General features: G+C 39.3%; 1 protein-coding gene across 3 annotated transcripts in view; it reads left to right on the top strand.

The window, feature by feature from the left end:
- The window catches only part of Prosap (SH3 and multiple ankyrin repeat domains prosap), a 68,771-nt gene that overhangs the window by 38,659 nt on the left and 10,473 nt on the right, over positions 1-19,639 (top strand). The gene's annotated exons all lie outside the window — the stretch shown is intronic.

The raw sequence follows: 19,639 nt of genomic DNA on the forward strand, positions 1-19,639 counted from the left end.
TTGTAGATATATTTTTAAGAGTTTTTGATTTAAAAGAGATTAAATGTTATATTAAAGCCTAAAAAGAGATTTAATAAGATGTCAAGCCCTTAAATATTTTAGAAAATATCAATACTTTATATATTTAAGCTTTATGGATTGTCAGAAATACCTAAACCACCTTTCTTTACCTGATTATAATATAAAAACTTCATAAAGTTTATTCCTTACTTAAAGCCAACTTTGTTCCCTTTAGTTTCCTTCCCAGAACTTTGCTGTAACTAAAACTGCAAACGCACTAAGATAAAGTGCAAGCGAATTCCCACCATAAATCAGCAGCGACTAAAGCGAAATTCAAAGGGGATTTCTAATCGAATGCTCTTAACTCTTAACTTTCCAGCTAGGGATAGACAGAGAGACAGACAGTCAGACAGGATAACCCCTTGATGGCCAAAAGTGCCAGAGGGCTAAAAGGGAATAGAGGAATTGCTTTTAGCCAAATGGTAGAGGGAAATGTGGTCAGCAGCGAGGAGAGAGCAGACCCCTGAAATCCCTTTATTTATGACCTCCGCAACTAGAATCAATTGAAGACAATTTCTGGCCAAAATAAACAAAATAAATCTTAAACTAAAACGGAAAAGAGGGAGAGAGTTAGACCTAGTTAATGGGCAAATGCCTTAATTAAGCCAAGTTAATGTGTGTAAGAGTCTCTTGTATGGGGTTGAAATAACTACAGCAGTTAAAACTTTGCTTGGAAAATGTCGAAAATGTAGACATTTTGCATGGCAAAAATCCACTTGTATACACAGAGAGTCAAAGTTAGAGTCGGGAGTAGGAGTAAAACCCCCTCTCAACAAAATCTCCGGGCGCTCGTTAGATTTAATGACGCCGCATAGTTTGCGCACGCACGACATCATTTCAGCGACTTTCCGTCGACTCAAGTGGCCCGGAGACCTAGTTGCAGGACCCATCTGCGCGAGTCTCTATCTCCATCTCGGTCCCTGTGTCTCCTCATCCTCCATTGAGCCGTTAATTCGGGTGAGAACTTAACTGGGTGTCCCACCCCCCAGCTCCGAGCCTAGAATGTCACATACTTTTGTGGATAATTTCGCCCCTTTTGAAGCTAGAAAGAGCACAGAGAGCTTCCTGCTTCATCCTGAGCCCCATTGTTCACAGCCATAAAGATGCTGCCGATAGAACGCGGACTCCCCTCCTCGAATCCCCCTACACTCGATTGGTTAGGCCCCGGCTGAGATTGAATTTTATACTAGGAGCCAGGAGGAGCCCGGGCACAATGAAGTGGTAAAGTTTTATAACCATTTGATGGCGTAGGGAACAATGTAGGAGTTGACTATGTGTTTAAGGCAGGCTTTTAAAGGGGTTTCAGGGGGTTTTCTGGGGGTTATACTAACTGAAAAATGTGTTATTGGATATTCTGCTTATATGTCAAGGGAAAGATTGAAAAATGGGTGCTGTTGTGCACACTCTGGATGTTGTCTTTGAATTTTTCAAGCTGTTTTTAAATATTCCATGCTGTTTTTGAAAATGTCAAGCTTTTTTGTTAATATTTCAAGCCTTTCTATAAATATGTTAAGACGTGTTCTTAATATTTTAAGCAGTTTATTCAATATTAAAATTACCTTTTTGAATATTTTAATCAGTTTTATGAATATTTCAAGCTGCTTGTTAATATTTCAAGCTTTTTTTTAACATTTTCATATTGAAAAGAGTATAAAAACATTGCCTTGTTACAAATTATCTTCCTTTCTCATCTCTTGTTAAGCTCACACACCATACACACACACATATAATATACAGTAGTATCATTCCATGTACTGCAAATAAATATTCGAGTATCCCCTTTCGCGCTGTATGCAAATTTCTCATGTTTTTATTCAACCACAACATGCAGTCATCATAAAGTGTGCCAAAAAAATAAACTTAAATTAAATGAAATTCATAAAAATAAAAATAAAAGAGTTTTATGACATTTGCCTTGCTCGCTGAGGCTTACATGGCGTATGCGTGATGTGTAAAGCATATATAGGCTAAACATGACACAATGAATGTATATAAAAACATATATACATACATATATCATGTACATTTACATGCATAAACCAAGAACATTGTTATGCGGCATGACAGCAACAACAACTACTAACATGGAGAGACAAAACAACATCATCATCAACGCACACACACAACACACAGTTGCCCAGTAAACACGATTTTCTCGTTATTAATTAAATATGTTTTGCTTTCATTAATTCCGGTGATGCCCTACCTGCCGCTGGCGTACTTTTTTTTATTTAATTAAATACCAAACAACTTAAAAATTAAAACAAAAAAACCAAAATAAATACCCACGATGCTGTGACAAATTTTTAAATGGAAATTTCTGCGGACACGAACGCCCACGCTGCGTATACGCAATCGAAAACAACTGCAAATATAATGGAACTTTAACTGGCTGGCGCTGAAATCGATAAACAAATATATAAATATATAAAATGCTGATTGAATTTACAACGCCACAATCCGTGATGCTTAACTTTCCTTGATTTTTTTTCCCTGCCGGCCAAACACTCTTTTCCGCAAATAATTTACTCAGGTGGCCTTTTGGTTTAAGGTTGGTCTTCTCGCCTTTTAATATTTACTCTCGTATATCTTTCATATCTCTTAAATACCATTGAAATGCATATGTAAAAATAATATCATGAATTATGTATTTTTTGCGGCACTTCAGAGCGTGTTTAATTGCCTAGAAAAGTGGGAATTAAAACTTTTAACGAGGTTTAGCCAATAAAAGATTATTTTTAAGGCTGTAAAAATATTAAAAATATTATCATTACTGAGCCAAGTTGGAGAATGATATTAATATTAAATTTAAATGCCTAGAAAAAAACCCTTTAAATACTTAATTTAAAATGTTACTAAACCAAAATTTAGCAGCACTTTTCAAGCAATATTATCTCTCTATATATTCTCGAATTCCAGTACTAAACACTCTCCCCGTTCGTGCCGCAATAAATCGTATTTATTAATTTCTAAGTTTAAGTTTAATTTTAATTGACACGAAGCCTGCAGCGACACACTCGTTCGGCCACCTACGCAAATATTTGGTTGCAACACTATAGGTATTTCTTTTTTTGTCTCCTTTTTCGCTTGGCAACTTCAGTTTCAACTACGAAATGTGTCAAGTACAGCAAACAGTTACAGATTTATGGCCAGGAGTTGGTGCTATGCTCGATGCACGCGACCAGGAACTGTTTTTCCAAGCACCTCGACGCCCCCTCTGGAGCACTCAGCCGCCGCCTCCCTAGTAATTCAATTAAAATGCAAAAAAAAAAGGCACACAAAAAAAGAGTCGCTTCAGGCATTCGCAAATGGAGCAAGAAAAGATATATAATAGAGAGAGATGTCAGGCGGAGAGGGGGCGATGTATGTATATATCGTATCCATGACCACCATGAGAGTGGGTTTTTCCTTTTCCCTCGTTTTGTGGACAGTTCTCGATAACATTATCGGCGAATATTTCAACAAAAATAATTTACAAAACTTTTCAGACAACCCAAAAATAATAATAATAACAAAAAAGACCCCAAAAAATATCATTTCGTTGGAACTTTTGTGGCCTGCGGAGTTTTTATTTGCATGCGAATTCCGAAATTTAGTTGATAATAACCATTTATTATGTTGTTTTTCACTGAGTTGTTAATTTTTTGAGGACATAAAGCAGACAAAACCGAGGCTTTGTTTTGTTAATTGTTTTTTCTTTCTTTCTTATTTTTTTGTTAACAATTTGTACAGTTCAATCAACCTTTGATGAGTGGAATCTACCCAAAAAGCCCAATCAAAACTGTCTAAGCCCACCCTCCAAACGACCTTGACTGTGAAATTATATATCGTATTGCTTGATAGTTGCATAAAGCGACTGTAATTGCCATGAACAATAGTGGCCAAAACCATGGGGGAGTGCTACCGTTAGGGACAAAAGCCAAAGGCAATTGTTGTGACAACCAGCGACAACAAAGAAAAACTATAGTAAATAAATAAAGTGCTTGTCAAACTAGAAGTAATTACATTAAATCATTGGCCACAGTCCCTGAGAAACTTTAACCGCGTCACTAAAATCAATAAATTCAATTGAATAAACCTAAATAATGGCTAGTAAAGTGGTTTTAAAAACTCATTTTGAAAAGTGCACTGGTGTTGGCGTCTGGCCAACCGCTTGAGGTTTCAGGTTTAACTTTTATAACCATAAAATAATGCTAAAATAAGTATAATTAATAGTCAAAAGTATAGAAATATAAGGTTTAATAGCTGACAAACTGGCTGCTATAAAACAAAACCCACAACTAATTTGAAAAACTTGTAATTCTTTAGATTTATACCATATTTCAAGTAAAAAACTGGCTTAATCGATTGAAAATACCTCTTTAATATTTAATATTATACAAATAAAACAATCCCCTTTTGAAAATAAACAATTGAGGTGCCAAACTCCGCCTCTCAAGCATCCGGAATGTTTTTTAAGCGTTTTAAAATGGCAAAAAAGTCACTCGAGTGTGTTTGCCATTAAATTGAGCCGCACAAGTTCAATTTTATTTTGAGTAAACAATGAATAAAAAACAACAGAAAACCACACACAGACACACACTCGCTTGGCATAAATGTAATTTCCCCTTCATGAGTTGAGCTGCCCTCTAACTAAATTTTTAATGGCACTTTTATGTTGTTCTCTTTCTCTCGTTTTTTATACCCTTACAGGGTATTATAATTTAAGTCAAAAGTGTGTGAAGGAGCCATTTCCGACATTTTATATGATTTTAGTCAGTGAAGGAATCGTTTCCGACCATATAAATCATATATATTCTTGATCAGCTCAAAAAGCGGAGTCAATCTAGCCATGTTTGGAATAAAAACATTTTCCTAATTTTTTTTTTGTATTTTTGGGGTCTTAAAATGGTGCATTGTCACAGAAAAAATTAGCAAAAATTTTAATATCTTAAAATGTGAAATTTAGTAAGCAGATTTGTTTATTTGGGAAAAACTATCACAGAAAAGCTTTCCGAATTGAATTTGATGCTTTTTTGGCTTAGTTATGATAGATTTTTCATTGGATGACAGATCCTATGGCAAACTGCAAGGGTATACAAATTTCGGCTTCCCGAAGTTAGTTTCCTTTCTTGTTTTTTTTTGTTATTTGTTTTATTTGCGAATTTAAATTTTGATGTTGATGTTGGTTTTGGGTTGCTTTTCAATTTCCGACGCCCCAACGCCGAACAATGAAGCACTTCCGGCGGCCTCTATATGTGTGTATATGATGTGTTGTGTGTTTTTAGATTATGTTCATTAGTTTGCATCAATTTGTTTTAAAACGCATGTGAATATATATACAGAATGTGTGTTTACTTAAATTGAGCACTGAAGCGGGTGGCGAACCCTCCGACAGTTAAAGTCTCTCCATAACGGATATTATAATTATAATGATGTTGAAGGTCGGGGAGGTTGAGGGGAGTGGGATACCAGCATGGTTGGGATAAGAGACCCCATTACTTACGATTAGCCATTATTGCGGCACAATCCAAATTGAGCAGCGCCTATATAGTATATAGCATGGAGAGTTTTGCAGGTAAGAAACCCGTATATGCGCGGAACTCCAAGTCAAAGAAGTGTTCGAGTATCTCAATCTCGCACTTGAGCCATTTATGGCGTACTTAAATCACAGCTCAATTGGTGCGAATCCAGTCGAGTTGATTTTAGTTGAGGAGGTGCCCCAAGTTCCTCATGCCAAGCTCATGTCCAAATGGAGACTTGGGTCTTTAAACAGAACAGCAGGCCAGAACAGAGAGAGAAATTAGTTGAGTTGAAGAGCAACTAAAGGGAACTCTAAATTTTATTTAGAATTTTGTATTACACTCGAAATATAGCTTTATAAACAAAAAATTCGAAATATCGACAGTTTAGACATCGATAAATATCATACTTAATTTTTTAAATTATATTTTATTAATATTACTGAAGCATTAAACTGATTTCTAATAGAGAACTTTGGTGATAAAAATGTATCTGATTTATCAAAGAGAAAATCGATTTATCGCACATATATCGTTTTAAATATCGATATTTTCTTCTATTCCTAATTTCAACCTTTCAAATCATCTATTTGCAAATGAGGGTTATCAGGCTCTTCCTTTTATTTTCTCTCAGTGCAGGCATAACTGTGCCAAAGGCACCGAGTGTCAGTGGAATGTGTGTGTGTGTGTGTTGGGTGTGTGTACTTCGACCAGGTTGAATGCCCCTCTTCTCCTATCTCTTGGCTGCAACCACTTGAGCTATTTTAACGTGTTGCCAAAGGAAAAGCCTCCTTCTCTGCATCTCCATCTGCCACAGCCACATCCCCCCCCCCCACATCCCAGCCAGCTCTTCAGGCAGCAAATATGCTGGCAATTTAGTGGGCGTGGCTGGGCCCTAGTGGAAACTAACGCCACAGCAAGGAAAAAAAAGAGCTTTTGACGCCAGCAAAAAAAAAAAACGAAAGAAAATGCTCGCAGCGAAAATGTAGCAAAACTCAACAACAGAGAAGCACGGAGGATCGCAGGGAATATCTCGAGTTCATTGCTTGTAAAATTGACTTTGGCAAAACGAGCGGAAAAGCAGGAAAAACAGAGAAGAGGCATCCAGCCAGCAGGGGAGTCTTAAGCCTGCGAGTAAAACTCAAACAAGCCGCAGATAGTTCGATACAATTTTCTGAGCTGTTGCCTGTGCCTCAGCCCCCTAGCCAGGCTTTGCTGTGAAAGCATATATGGCCAGGAATTCCCTGTAAATATTTTGTATATTTTAGGGAAGCTACTACACATATTCTTTGGGAAATTCTTAGAACTAAAACTTAAGTTTGTGTAATTTCAAACCTAGAATAGGGTCTTAAGACTCTTAAGTTAAGGAAGCCTCTCTTATTATTTATTAATTTATTCATTGAAGAACCCAACTATTTTATTAATTATTTAAATTTAAGGTATCTTTTAGTTGTAAGCTTTAAGAATTTTCTCCTTCTCTCCCCCTTGGATTTTTCTTTTTGTGGTTTCTGCCTGTATTTTCTGGCTCCTACCTTTCCTTTGGGCCTTTTTTGGTCTAAAGCAATTTCTGTTTTCTCGCAGTTTTTCCGCCTCATTTGCCATAGACACCAAATGTCCTTCAGCATGGTTTTTTCCAGCTTTTCCAGCAGTTATCTGCCGCCGCGCCGTGCCATGCGGTTGGCCAAATTAAAGTAGCCAAAACTCGTTTCCAGATACGGCGCACGTGCAGCATCGCCAGTTGCCAGTTCCGAGCTCCAAAACCGAGCCGAGTTGCAACTGCAATTTGGCAGAAGGCATAGAGGAGTCAGAGTGCTGAGGGGAGTGTAGTTTATGGAGGAAAACAACCGAAGTGAGCCGAAAAAAAAAGAAAAGATTTCGCATTCGCTTGCCTGCTCGTTGGTGGCATAATTCGCGCGCCAGGCGACGCCCCAAAAAAATATACAGGAAAAAACCAAGGCTTTAAGTTGAAGGCAGAAAAAAACTCAGGGAAGACCTCGTATTTCATTTAGTAAATGAAATATTTCTAAGCAGGTTTATAATATTATAAAAGTATTTGTACAACAAAGTGCTTGCTATTATTTCCTTAGTTTAGTCAGCTTTATGGCTTCATATTTTGAGCCATAATTACTGCTTATTTTGATTCTTTTTCCATAGATTTACTAAACAGAGAAACTCTTTGTTTAGTGTATATTTTTCCTACCCCTTCTCCCACAGGGAACTGCCATCGATTTACGAGCTGTGAGATTTCTTGCATTGCAATTGGCAGCATATACATATATTTTTTTCTGCCACATTTCCAAGACTTTTGCCTTGTTTGTTGTGGCCGCCACTTGGAACTTGGAACACTTGGCTGTGCGACTCCCTCCTCCCAATCCTTGTTGCCTCTGATGGCCGTCAGATAGCCAAGTGGCTGCCTCAATGGCTGACTGGCCACATGTTTATGGCCCAAAACCCCCACCCGGCAATGTTCCCTAATTACAAGTGGCACTTTGCTGTTGACCCCAATAAGAAAACCAAAAAAATAGAAACAGAAACTAAACAGAGGGAAATGGCATTCCCGAGCATTCTGCTCTGGATTCGAGTGAAGCAAATTCATCATTAGATGCAATTTGTGTCCCGTTCACCTCTATAAAAACGCTGAACCGTAAATAAAGGGCCGCGAAACCGACCGCAGCTCTCCACTCCACTCCAGAGATTGATTTGAAACTCAGAGCTGAGAGCTTAGAGTTTGAGCCAGAGCCAAAGCCAGTCGGAATGGGAACGAGAATGGGACCAAGAATGGGCCAAGACCAGAGCACGTTCCGTTCCGTTGTCAAATATGGCTGTGGTCAGTTTTTCCAGCGGCCAAGAAAACTCTGAAACGTGCACTTGGAATAACGTGTGGCCAAGAGGATGAAAACTTTTCAATTTGTTTCATTCTGAAAGCATGAAAAATATTAAATATTTAGAAAGAACTCCAGAAATAGATGTAAAACAAGTAATTAAAAGGAAAACATTGTTATAGGGATATCTTATTATTTTTTAGTCTCCCAAAAACATTTAAATTTCCCTCACAAAAATTCCCTTTAAATCATTTCAAAATTCCTGTTCTATCACCAACTTTTCCCCAGTGTACCATCAGCTGCAACTTTAGCTTCGCTGGCTGCATAAATTTTCGTATTCGCATTGGAGTGGCTTTTACCATTTGTGGGCACCCCACCATTTTAAGGCCCCACAAAAAATTCAAATTCAAATTCAGAAAACACAAAGGAACACATGGCTTGGGCTCTGCTGTACTATTCGATCTAAATCTGAATTCTAGAACTTAAAAGCCTCCCAAAAAAAATACACAAAAATCTTAATCGTTGACAGTGCGGCCAGCTGTCTTAATGAAGTTTCACACTTGGCCAGGCGGGCACCTGGCTTTTATCACTCATTGAGCACAACACACACTCAGCCTGTGCTCCTATAAAATATTTAGTGATTTTTTTTTTGTTAGTTCACACCTGAAACTGCAATTGGGAATTGCTGTAGTTGCAGTTGCAGTTGCCGTTGCTTTCGCGGAGAATTCAAAGCTTTTTTGCAATTTTGTTTATGGAGCGAAGCGATATGGAGTGCCGCATGCCACACATGTGCGGTGTTAATTGCCTTGCTAAAAGATTGCACACGCTGCGTATACTTATTAATAGGTGGAGCACTCCTCGAAAGACTTGAACTGATGATTTCTGGGTGAGAAAATGGTGTTAATTTTGAAGAAAATATGAAAAATGAAGGTAGAAACTTGTATTACCATAAATAATTATTATATTTGGAGGCTTAAATATTTTAAATAATTTTTAAATTTTTTAAATAACCTAAATATAGGTTTTTTATAAAGAACTTGTCTCAGATTGTATAAGAAAAAAAACAGTGAAAAGCCTTTGTAAAGCTTATATATTTTCTCTTTGCAAATACGACACCCAATGTGAAGGTCTCATTTGTATTGATCTCTAATCTCCGCTGATCATTTGATGCCGCCTCGAAGGGCTTGGACTTGGACTCGCCCCCGAGCTGTCATTCCAAGCTTGACTTACAACGACTGGCAGTTGCAGTGGGACATGGCCCAGGCCACTCAGCTAATGGTCTGATGCCCCCTCCTCGGTCTCTGTCTATTTGTGCAACTCCCTCGCCATCTCTTTCTTTCTCCCTGTTGGTATGTGGGCATCTGTCTCTCTCATTCTCTGAGGCTTGCTTTCTTTCCTGTGGCGTTTGGCCGACAGTTGACCGATGGCCGTCTATTTGGGTCACAATAAGCTGCCAGCACCGAGAGCGGCATCACTCAGTTCCAGTTGGAGTGTTGGAGTGCACTGAGACGGAAGTTTGTTTGCCAACTTGTTTGCAGTTAGCCGGTGTCCGTCTGTCCGCTGTCCGTTTGTCCGTTCGGTGTTGCATTGATTGGACCAATGGCTGGCAGCATGGCCAGCGGATCCCAAAGAGCCGTTTTTAGTCCCAGTGCTAAAGCCAGAAAAGGGGGTCAATGTGTGGCTTCAATGGTTTTGGATGTTAAAAAAGAATAGGAAGGGTGTAAAATAAAGGGAAAGGAGAACAAAAACACAAATATTTGGACTATTTAATTCGTGTTTTTCAAGTTAAATGAATATTTTATGTTTGATTTAAAGTTCTTAATACTTAAATAGTTATTCACTCATTATAACCTTCTGTTTCTCTATATTCCGCCCAAGGTAGATCTCAGCTTCAAAAGCAAATATAAATTTCAGACTGAAATAAATCGAATTTTCCTAGGTTTGTCAACCCGGAAAAGCTTTACGTTAACCACCCCCAAAAACTAAGAGAAACCACATTCCTGCAGGATTACGCCTTAACCATTTACGCAGTGAAATGTATAATTTTCGTTTACTTTTTCTACAAGGGTGGCTTAGCTAGCTACCGTTTTCCCTTTTCCCCAAAAGAACACGATTTGGGTGGGTGAGTTTTTCCCCCCACTAAATACTTCTTTCACAGTTTTTGGCCGTAATTAATTTAATGTCCAAAATTACTTCTCTTATGCATGACCAACAACTGTAAAGGTTTTCTGCTTCAGGAAAATTAGTAAGAAAAAGGGGAACTCCAACCAACCAATCGCTGACACAAATAAGCCGCGAAAGAAAGTGGCCAGAACAAATGGTTGAATTGCTTTGGCTCCCAGATGGATCGGATTGGATTGGATTGGAGCCATTGATCCGCCTCGTTCGGTTTGGTTTGAGCATGGAGCACGTTTGGCATCAAATCGATTAGCGATTGGAGTGTTCAGCAAATGGTCAGCGTAAGAACTCCGCTTCGATCATGCCGTCATTACCATCGTTACCATCATTATGGGCCCCGTTCTAGTCGTGTGCTGTGTTTGCTGTGTGTCGTGTAGCGTTTAGTGGCGCATTTTATTGTTCCACATTGTCCAGCGGAATGACTTTGACATAGAAATGGAAATGCTGTGTGCATACGGTCACCTCGGAGCTTGGGGTACTACCTTTCACTGGACGGGGGATATGCTTTGGGAAAGGATTCGGACAGGCGGTGCCAGATGCCAATGCTGCTCTTAGAGTCAGCTGGGAAAAGCGTTTTATGGCCTTTTCTTTGCCTCTACATACTCCTTGGAGGTTTTCCAACTACCCTTATTGCTTGCTGCTTTTATATTTTGCTTTTTACTGTTAAGGGATGCTATGCTACAACATTAATAATGACAAATTCTTTATAAAAAGCTTAGGAATTTATATAGAACTTAGGATCAGCAGCTTGATTAAACTGTTAAACTAAAAAAGTAAAAGTTCAATCTAGCTTAAGGCTGCTTTGAGCTAAGTTTTCTAGGAGTTTGGATCTGAAAACTATTTTTAAATTGTATTTAAACCTCTAAAAACGTATTTTAAAATATATTTTAGTAGAATAAATATTAATTTAAAATTTTACTTACATTTTGAAGACTCCTCTTGTAAGTCACATTTAATTCCAACTTCCACAAAGTGTATCTTGACTTCGTCTTGGTTTTCTATTTGTAAAGCCGTTTCATATTTATATTTTGTCTTGTGTTTTGTTTGTTTGCCAAGCAGCCAGCCGCTTGTCTCCCCTTCATATTACCCCTCATCTCGCTGCTCCCCCTTGTCTAGGGGATAAATATGAAAAATGCTGAAAGCATTTCCACCGTTCTTTAACCCCAAAACGAAGCAAGGAATACCTTGGAAGAAGGGAAGACCCTTTGGAAATTTGTCGCATGTTTTCGCCCAGAATCTGGGCTTCAGCCTAGACAGAGGGGAGAAAGGGATGGTTCTTCTCCAGTCTCCGGACTACGGACTACGGACTCTTCTTAGGCAGTCATAATCGCCAGACACACGTATACATCGCATGTACCTCTGCTGCCTTGTATTTTCTTTTTGTTTTTAATATCTGACTCGGCTTGTTTTTTGTGTTTTTGCTTGTTTTTGTTGCTGGTTTGTTGGTTTGTTTGTTGCTGCCGTTGTTGTCTGGGGTCTTGTGTCTATGTAAATATTGATTTTCCCCTTTGGTCTGTTGCAGGTCTCCGTTTGGAAAATTTGTTTAGGCTAACTGCATTAGTTTTTGGATAAACGATAGTCAAATGGGGGAAAGAGAGCGTCAGGGAGATGGGAAAATGCTTCCTAATCAGGGAGTGTTATGGGTTTAATGTAAGGGAAAATGTTTACCTTGAAAACGGCACAACTTATTTTAGAATGATATATTTATAACTTTATAACTTGAATACAATTTTTAATACATAAAATTAATTTCTACAATTAAAACACAATAAATACAGTTACCCACGTGTTTTTAAAACATTAAAGATTTATTTTGCTCTTCCATAAATATACGAAAATTTAAGAAAAATGGAAAAACTTTGATGTCCCCATAGAACTTTCAGTGGCGATGCCTTCATAAATTCTTGATTCCATTCCACTTCCTGTCAAACTGTAGAGCTAAAGTTGGTTTCATCTTCTTTGGATTTTTACCAACTTTGTGGACAGACTCCTCTGCCCTTCCCTTTCCTGGAAAAGCGGAAAAGCGTGGTACTTAGCCCCGACAGATGGCGAATATATAGGTAGCAGCAGAAGCATGCCACCAACTTGGCAACATGGTTCTGTCATGCTGCTCTTAAGCTCGCTTTTCGGACGGACTGCCGCATTCCGTGCAACATTGTCAACGGTTAATCTCTGAAAGGTCTCCTTTCTCTTCTACCTCCAGGTGGATGTATGGGATGCACTACCTCCCCGGGTGCCGGTGCCTCCTCCTCCTCTGACATTTTGTAGATAGCAGCTTTATTGCAAATGCCTGTCACCTGCATTCACAAGTTTTACGTGGTGGTGCTGGCTCCTCTTTTACCTGGCTTCTTTACCTGTGCCATCATCATCATGAGCTTGTCCACATCCTTTAGCCTGCCGCGCCACTACATTTCTGTACAAATTCTTCTGGTATTTTCTATTTTTGCAGTTTGCAGTTTGCATTTGTTGTTGCTATAGCTCACCTTTCGACGCGCGCCGGCTGTCAATGTCCTTTTGTCGTCCCCAGAGATGAAGATAGAGAGAGTAGGGAGTAGGGAGTAGGGAGTCCTCTCCCCCCATTACCCTGTTAGTTTTTTTTTTTTGTCCAAGTGCAGCCAAGTGTAAGAAATATGAATGGCTGATGGGCGTCGTTCTCCTGTCCTGGGCACCGACACGCCTCCTTTGGGGCAAATAAATTTCATGTCGGCGAGTGCAAGTTCAATGCACTTGACTCTGATAAATGTTAGTGGGGAAGGTGGGTTGGATTTGGATGGGTTGGGTTGGGTGGGGTCGGGATGTGGAGCCTCAAAAGAAGTCTTCAACATCAACACTTTCTTTCAGGCTTCAGCAAGAAGTTTGAGGCAAGAGAACACTAGGAAAAATGTAGTTATACCTGTTGGATTTTAAAGAATATTTAATTCTTCTCAATTTCAAGTTCTTTTTTATAAAAAGTTCCTTAAATTTCTAGCCGTGTTTAAAAAACTAGCCAAGAGACCCGATTCTTATGCTGTAGGTGGGCATGACAAGACAAACATCTTGCGACGGACACCTAAAAGGAGGCAACCAGCACAGCTCCAGAGCAGGAGCAGTGCTCTTTTGCCCACGAAAATCTAGCCAAACGAAACTAGTTTTCGGAGCAGAATTTCCTCTTGCTTTTCCCCTTCCTGCTGCCCTGCCAGAACTTATATGATAACCAAACGGGGAAATGGAAAGATACAGAGCAAACCTAAGGGTTCCTGGCAGCAGCCACTGGGATGGGTTGGGTTTAGTTTGCTTTGCTTTGGTTAAGATGGGATGAGTCGTCGGTGGCTGGGCGGCTTGTAAAGTAAAGTTTGTTGCTGCTGCTGAATGGCTTTGACTTTGACTTTGAGGCGGCTCGAATGGCTGCAGGCGGAAGACACGTCATTGACCTCCTGGAGGGAAAAATAAGGAGCAGCCAATGCAGTTTCGACACTGAGAAAAAAGGCTGCTTAGGAAATTCTAAATAAATTTGAAAGAAAATAAAGTATGCTGAGAGTAAAGTATATCTTGATACTTCGTACTTTTTTTCTATATTTTCATATACTTTCTTATTAAGTTATCTTTTTCCTTTGTTAAAAAATGACTCAAATATGAAAAAACTCTCAAATGAAGCTCACAAGCAAAAACCTTGATAAATGGAACTGTGCCCCAGAATGCAATCAACTTGAAATTAATTACCGCAATCCGTTGTCAATGCACGCATAAATTATTAAGCTTTTGAGTTAACCGTATGTCATCTGAGATGAAATCAGGAGGGACTGAAGCTAAGGGGAGAGGTGCTGCTGGGGTTGGGTGATCGGTGTAAGGGCAAACAGAGAACCGAAAACCAAAAACCCGAATCCCAAAACCCAACCAAGTTCAGCGCCGCAAAATTGCCAAACACTTGGACTCCAAACTCCAACTCAAACTCAGAGTCGCGGCAGGGCGATAGGAATGCGAATGTCGAACAGAGAACGCGGCGGGAAACCAGTTTTCAGAACGCATCTCCTACTCAAGGCACTGAAGAAAATTAAGTGCAAACTTTAAATAATAGAAATGTATTTTTTAAATTATTTAAATTAAACTGATTAAAAAAGAATTGGAAATAAAAGTTTCCACTTTGATATTCAGTAATATAAGGTTGTAAGTTTTAATATTTCCTATGAAATATAAATTAATAAAAGGCAAATAACTTTCCGCATTTATTTTAAACCCATATTTATTTTATTTTATTTAGCAATAAGCCACAAATTTCTCTCCCTGTAAGGTTCAAGTTTGCGATGGCGGCATTGTTCATGGCTCCAAACTGCGATTCAAAGTGGCTCTGCGGTTAACCACTGGCATCTCATCCCATCTTTGCTCCGCTCTGCTCCCTTTCGGCAAACGAGCTAAATTTATAAGATGATGTGACCAAGTCCAAGTCCAAGACCAAGTCCGGGCCCGCGTCCAGAACCGAGGGCTCCGTGTTGCCTGGCAGATTACATAAATTGATGCCGAAGCCTCTCCTCCAAAGCTGATGCTGCTGCTGTTGCTGCTGCAACCTGAGAAGCTCCAGCTACAGACATCAGCGCAATCGGAGGAGAGTCTTCCAGAACAAAGAGCCCAAAAAGAAGACAAAACCAAATGATGTGCCGCGTTGCTGGGACAATGGCAGAGGAAGTGCCGAAATGTTCATTAAAAAAATGGGGGTTTTAGAATTCAGAATTTATGATTAGAATTCAGCATTATTTCTAAAGGTGCTAATGAGCAGGAAATGCTAAGGAATGATTCATTCAAGGCTGACGCCATACGCTCCAGTTAAAAGATATTTACTTGTCTAAATATTGGCGCATATGAGTAAATATTTACTGGAAAAATGTGAACCAGAACCAAGGTAGAATTACTGGAAGGTAGAACCTCGGTCTGGCATTCCATAGATAATAATTGCAAAGCCGATTTCGCTGAGTAAATATTTGGTAGACAATTGAAAACCTCTAAAAGCAATCGATTCAAGAACACTTGTGTGGAAAGTGCTTTATATTTTCTGTTTTAATCCCATAGTACAGCATCTTTTCTGCTTCCCTTTTACTGCCATTTCCGTTATCACTCTGCTGCGCTTTGTCAACTCTTTCTCTCTGGCTCAGATCTTTGGTTATTCCTTGGTTATACGATACCATTTCGAGTGGGAGTCTGCCTCCAGTGGCTGCACAACTGTGGGGCATATTGTTCTACAGTTTCTTCGCATTGCCAAAATGCCAAAAATTGCTTACCAAAACTGCTGACACTAATGAGACCACAAAAAAATGTATCTAGCCACCAAGTTCCTCAAAGGCAGGGAAAAAAATCGAAGAAAAACAAAAAACAAATAAATAAAAATCAAAGCAAATCCGTGACTTTAGCGGCAAACTGAAAACTGCACAAAATTCAAGCTAGTTGCGACTCTAATTGCAGCAATAGAATGAGATTACGAAAGCACTGGGAGAAACAGGAGAGTAGTATTTATAATATTTAATAATATTTCTTTAACTTTGAAAGCATTTTTCTGACCAGCTTAAACAGTTTTTTAAAGAGTGAGTTGGTACTCATCTGTTTCAAGAGAGAGCAACATTCCCTCATCAGTATTCTTTGTAAAGAATTCTGCATTTTTAATGGAATAAACCCCTTATTTTTACAGTGTAAAAATAACAACAGATGGTCGTCGGACTGCGACCCACTTCCAATGGAGGCTTTTGGAGGCTGTCCGGTCTCTGGTCCATCGGACTCGCTGACTGTCTGTTTACTTTTTGCTGGCACTGTTTATGCTGCACTACCTGTCCATGTAGCCCCTATTGCCTTCTCTTTCAGCTTTCAATCAACAAGAAGACAATTGCACCAACAACAACAGAATACTATACTATACTATATACTGTTTGACAATTTATCAATGATGTCTTTTGTTGCTGCTGCTGCTGCTGCTGCTTCAGGCTGAGTCGCCTTGGGGTCTCTATTTTTTTTTCTTAGTCTTCTTATTGGAACAGGAAGTCGCTTATTTGCTGGCTGGCAGCAAGTGCACATCGCACATTGCATTGACATTTACTCGGGTTCTCTCGCATCTCTGAGCTTGACACTCACTCGCCTCAGTGCGGGGCAAGTGGCTCTCCAACTGTGCCACCGTTGTAGAGGCACTTGTGCAGATTGGAATTGCAAGTGCAATTGCATTGCATTGCCAATTGCTTCCAAATTGAATTGAATTATTCCAGCTGTGACTCTCAAACACGGCGTATGTGAGATTTGAGATTTAAGCTGGAGAATTTATTTTAAGCTGATTGACACTTGGCCCCCGGAAGAATAAAGTGTTGAGATTATATTTTAGGGCATTTAGTGGGGTTTAAGTTATAAGAACTGAGCTTCTAATATCATTTGAAGAATATTCTTAAATTATTTAAAGTAAATCTTAAGGGGGATTAGGTGTATTGCTCACTACATTCCTTAGATTTTCAATTATTTCCAAGTAAATATCCATTTGTTCAGCTTTATTATAAAGAACCATGCCTTAATTTCAATTAGTAACAGATTCTCTCCACCTTGTAGTAATTCCCATCTATTAGTGACTTTAAAACTAATCGTGCTTTAACCCCAAAAAAATGTCTAAGGCTCGTAAACTGCTCGCCATGGCACTGGGCTGTCTCTCAAACTGTGCAATATTGTAAATTTCATGCAAATTGCAATTTGTTGCCATGTATATACCCTTCGGAGAGCCATTGGGTTTGCTGGTTATGTTGCTGCTGCTCGCCTGCAGTTGCAATTCCTCCATGATTTATGGAGCTCCCCCCCAAAGCTGCCGCAAAAATACAACCGAATATGTCGAATACACATTCCGCTTGCCCCACTTTGTTGCAGCCGAACGGAATTTATGGCTGCCACCCAGCAGCAAAAAAGGCAGGAAAAAAAAAAAATCACCCAAAAACAGTTTGAAAAGTGTTTTAAAGCCAAAAAGTGAGCACAAGTTCTAAATTACTTTTCCGAAAAGCACAGCAAGCGCACAGCTTCCGTTACCCCGGAAAAACCTTTCTTTATGAGCCAAAGCCGTTGTCGTCTTACGGATTGGAAAATCGAAATCAAAACTCATAAAAATGCAATTTGCGCAAACAACTTGACTTTGAGCCATCCCCCTTTTTCAGAAGGGGGGGAAAGGACAACCCCCAAAAACCTGAAAAGTTTCTGGGAATTCCTTATTGCGTCCTTTTTTAGCTACTTTTATGCTCTTTCGGAGAGAGAGTATTATGAGTTAGGGGAGGTGTTTGTCATTGGAATTTAGGGAAAATTAGATTTCTAGTTAGAAATATATTTTTTAGGAACGTCTTAATGATCTTTTAATAAACAAAAAATGTCTGGGATTAATTTTATAAATTTAAATTAGCTTTCAGTCTTTGTTTTTCCTTTAAAAATGAACTCAAAAAGATTAATTTATGTAGAGTATTTCCCACTTCGACTTAGGAATCTCTTCCTGGTTCCCCTGCTCTTGTTTGGGGTCTAGGGCAGCTACGTGTCTGCAATTTGCATGTGCATGACTGAGACTGTAACTGAGACCCAGGGTGCTGATGAGGAGTTGGGGGAAGGCAGAGAGGGGTTGGAGAAAGAGCAGGGCAAGGAAAATTCCCTGGGAATGGGAGCGGTCCAAAGGCCAGAGAACCGAGGGTGGCGCCATAAAATCCATTTGGCGCACAGACCGTTAACGTGTTTTGTTGTATTTGCCAAAGGAGTTGGGGGGAGAAAGGGAATCGCAGGATTCCCAGGAGGAGGAGAGTAGGAGGCGGAGGTGGAGAAACGGGTGTAACTGCTCCTTTGTGGCGTGTTAGTTTGTGCGGTTGAAATTTATGGTGGCCAAGGGTGGGAAACTTGATGAAGAAGGGCTGTAACTGCCCCTACTCCTGCTCCTACTATTGCCGCTGCTGCTGCTGCATATGAATCCGGGTTCCAACTATATAAACAAAGTCTCGGATACGTGACTGGAAAGAGAAAAGGATGAATGCAGGCGGAATAGTTTTCAGTTATGCAAATAACCTGTAACTGCTTTAGGTTTTATTTAAAGTTCAAGAAAGTAAATATGTGTCTGGGAGAAAACAAGCTTATGGAGAAGTTGGGGAATTTTTATAGGAATAAGATACTAAAAGTGGGGGTTTCTTTTGTATGTATTTTAAAATGAATTTTGTATGCTTTTGTTTTCTCTCTTCCGTTGAAACTATCACCCTAAAAAGACAATACATTTCTTGGTTAATTAGAAAACGAATTTATTTCCCAGCTTTTCCTATAACCACCTGCTCATCTAGCACCATTTTCCACGCTTCCACATGTGGAGAAGGCGGTGGGCACGACAAAACTGTTCACTTTAATGGCAACATTTGGCACATTATGAGGCAACATGGCAACAGCCTTTCAGTGGCACTTAAGGGCGTGCGGAATGAACCAAATAGAACTGGGAACAACATACACCACCTACACACACACTCTATGCACAAACACGCACTTTGCATAATTAATGCAGCGCTTGGCAATGTCAAACCCGTTATTCACTCGAGACATTTTCCGGGAGAGAGTCTCTCTGTGTGCATCATAGACCAAACTTTTCCGGGATGAAAAAGAGGTAGATGGAGAGAGGGATCATGTGCTGTAGGTTTTTATTTTTTTGTTTAATTAAAACAAGAAATTGCCACTTAAAGGCGGCGGTAAATTATGAATGCCAGGCAGGATGCGAGCCTGTGTTTAGGTCTCTCTCCTAGTTGGGTGTCCTTTCAGCTGCCACATATATGGGTGCTGCAGTCACGCGCTCATTAGCGAGGACATTGTGTGGCAGACAACATATAAAATACATAAATAATGCACTGAAAATCAAGGATAATAATTATATATTAATAATATTTATAATTTAAAAAATATTATATGGGGAACGAATAATTAGTAATTCCTTTCTGGTATTTACATTCTTAAAAATTTATTTGATAACTTTTAAGACCTATTTTTCTCCCAGTGCTTATAGCATAATATATATGCATAAGTACTAGGAGGAAGTTCAGCCATTGCTAAGGCCGGAAGTCTTTTGTGCCACTTGCACGACTTGAG

The sequence above is a fragment of the Drosophila kikkawai genome, chromosome 2R (genome assembly GCF_030179895.1).
Source record: "Drosophila kikkawai strain 14028-0561.14 chromosome 2R, DkikHiC1v2, whole genome shotgun sequence".
NCBI lineage: Eukaryota > Metazoa > Arthropoda > Insecta > Diptera > Drosophilidae > Drosophila > Drosophila kikkawai.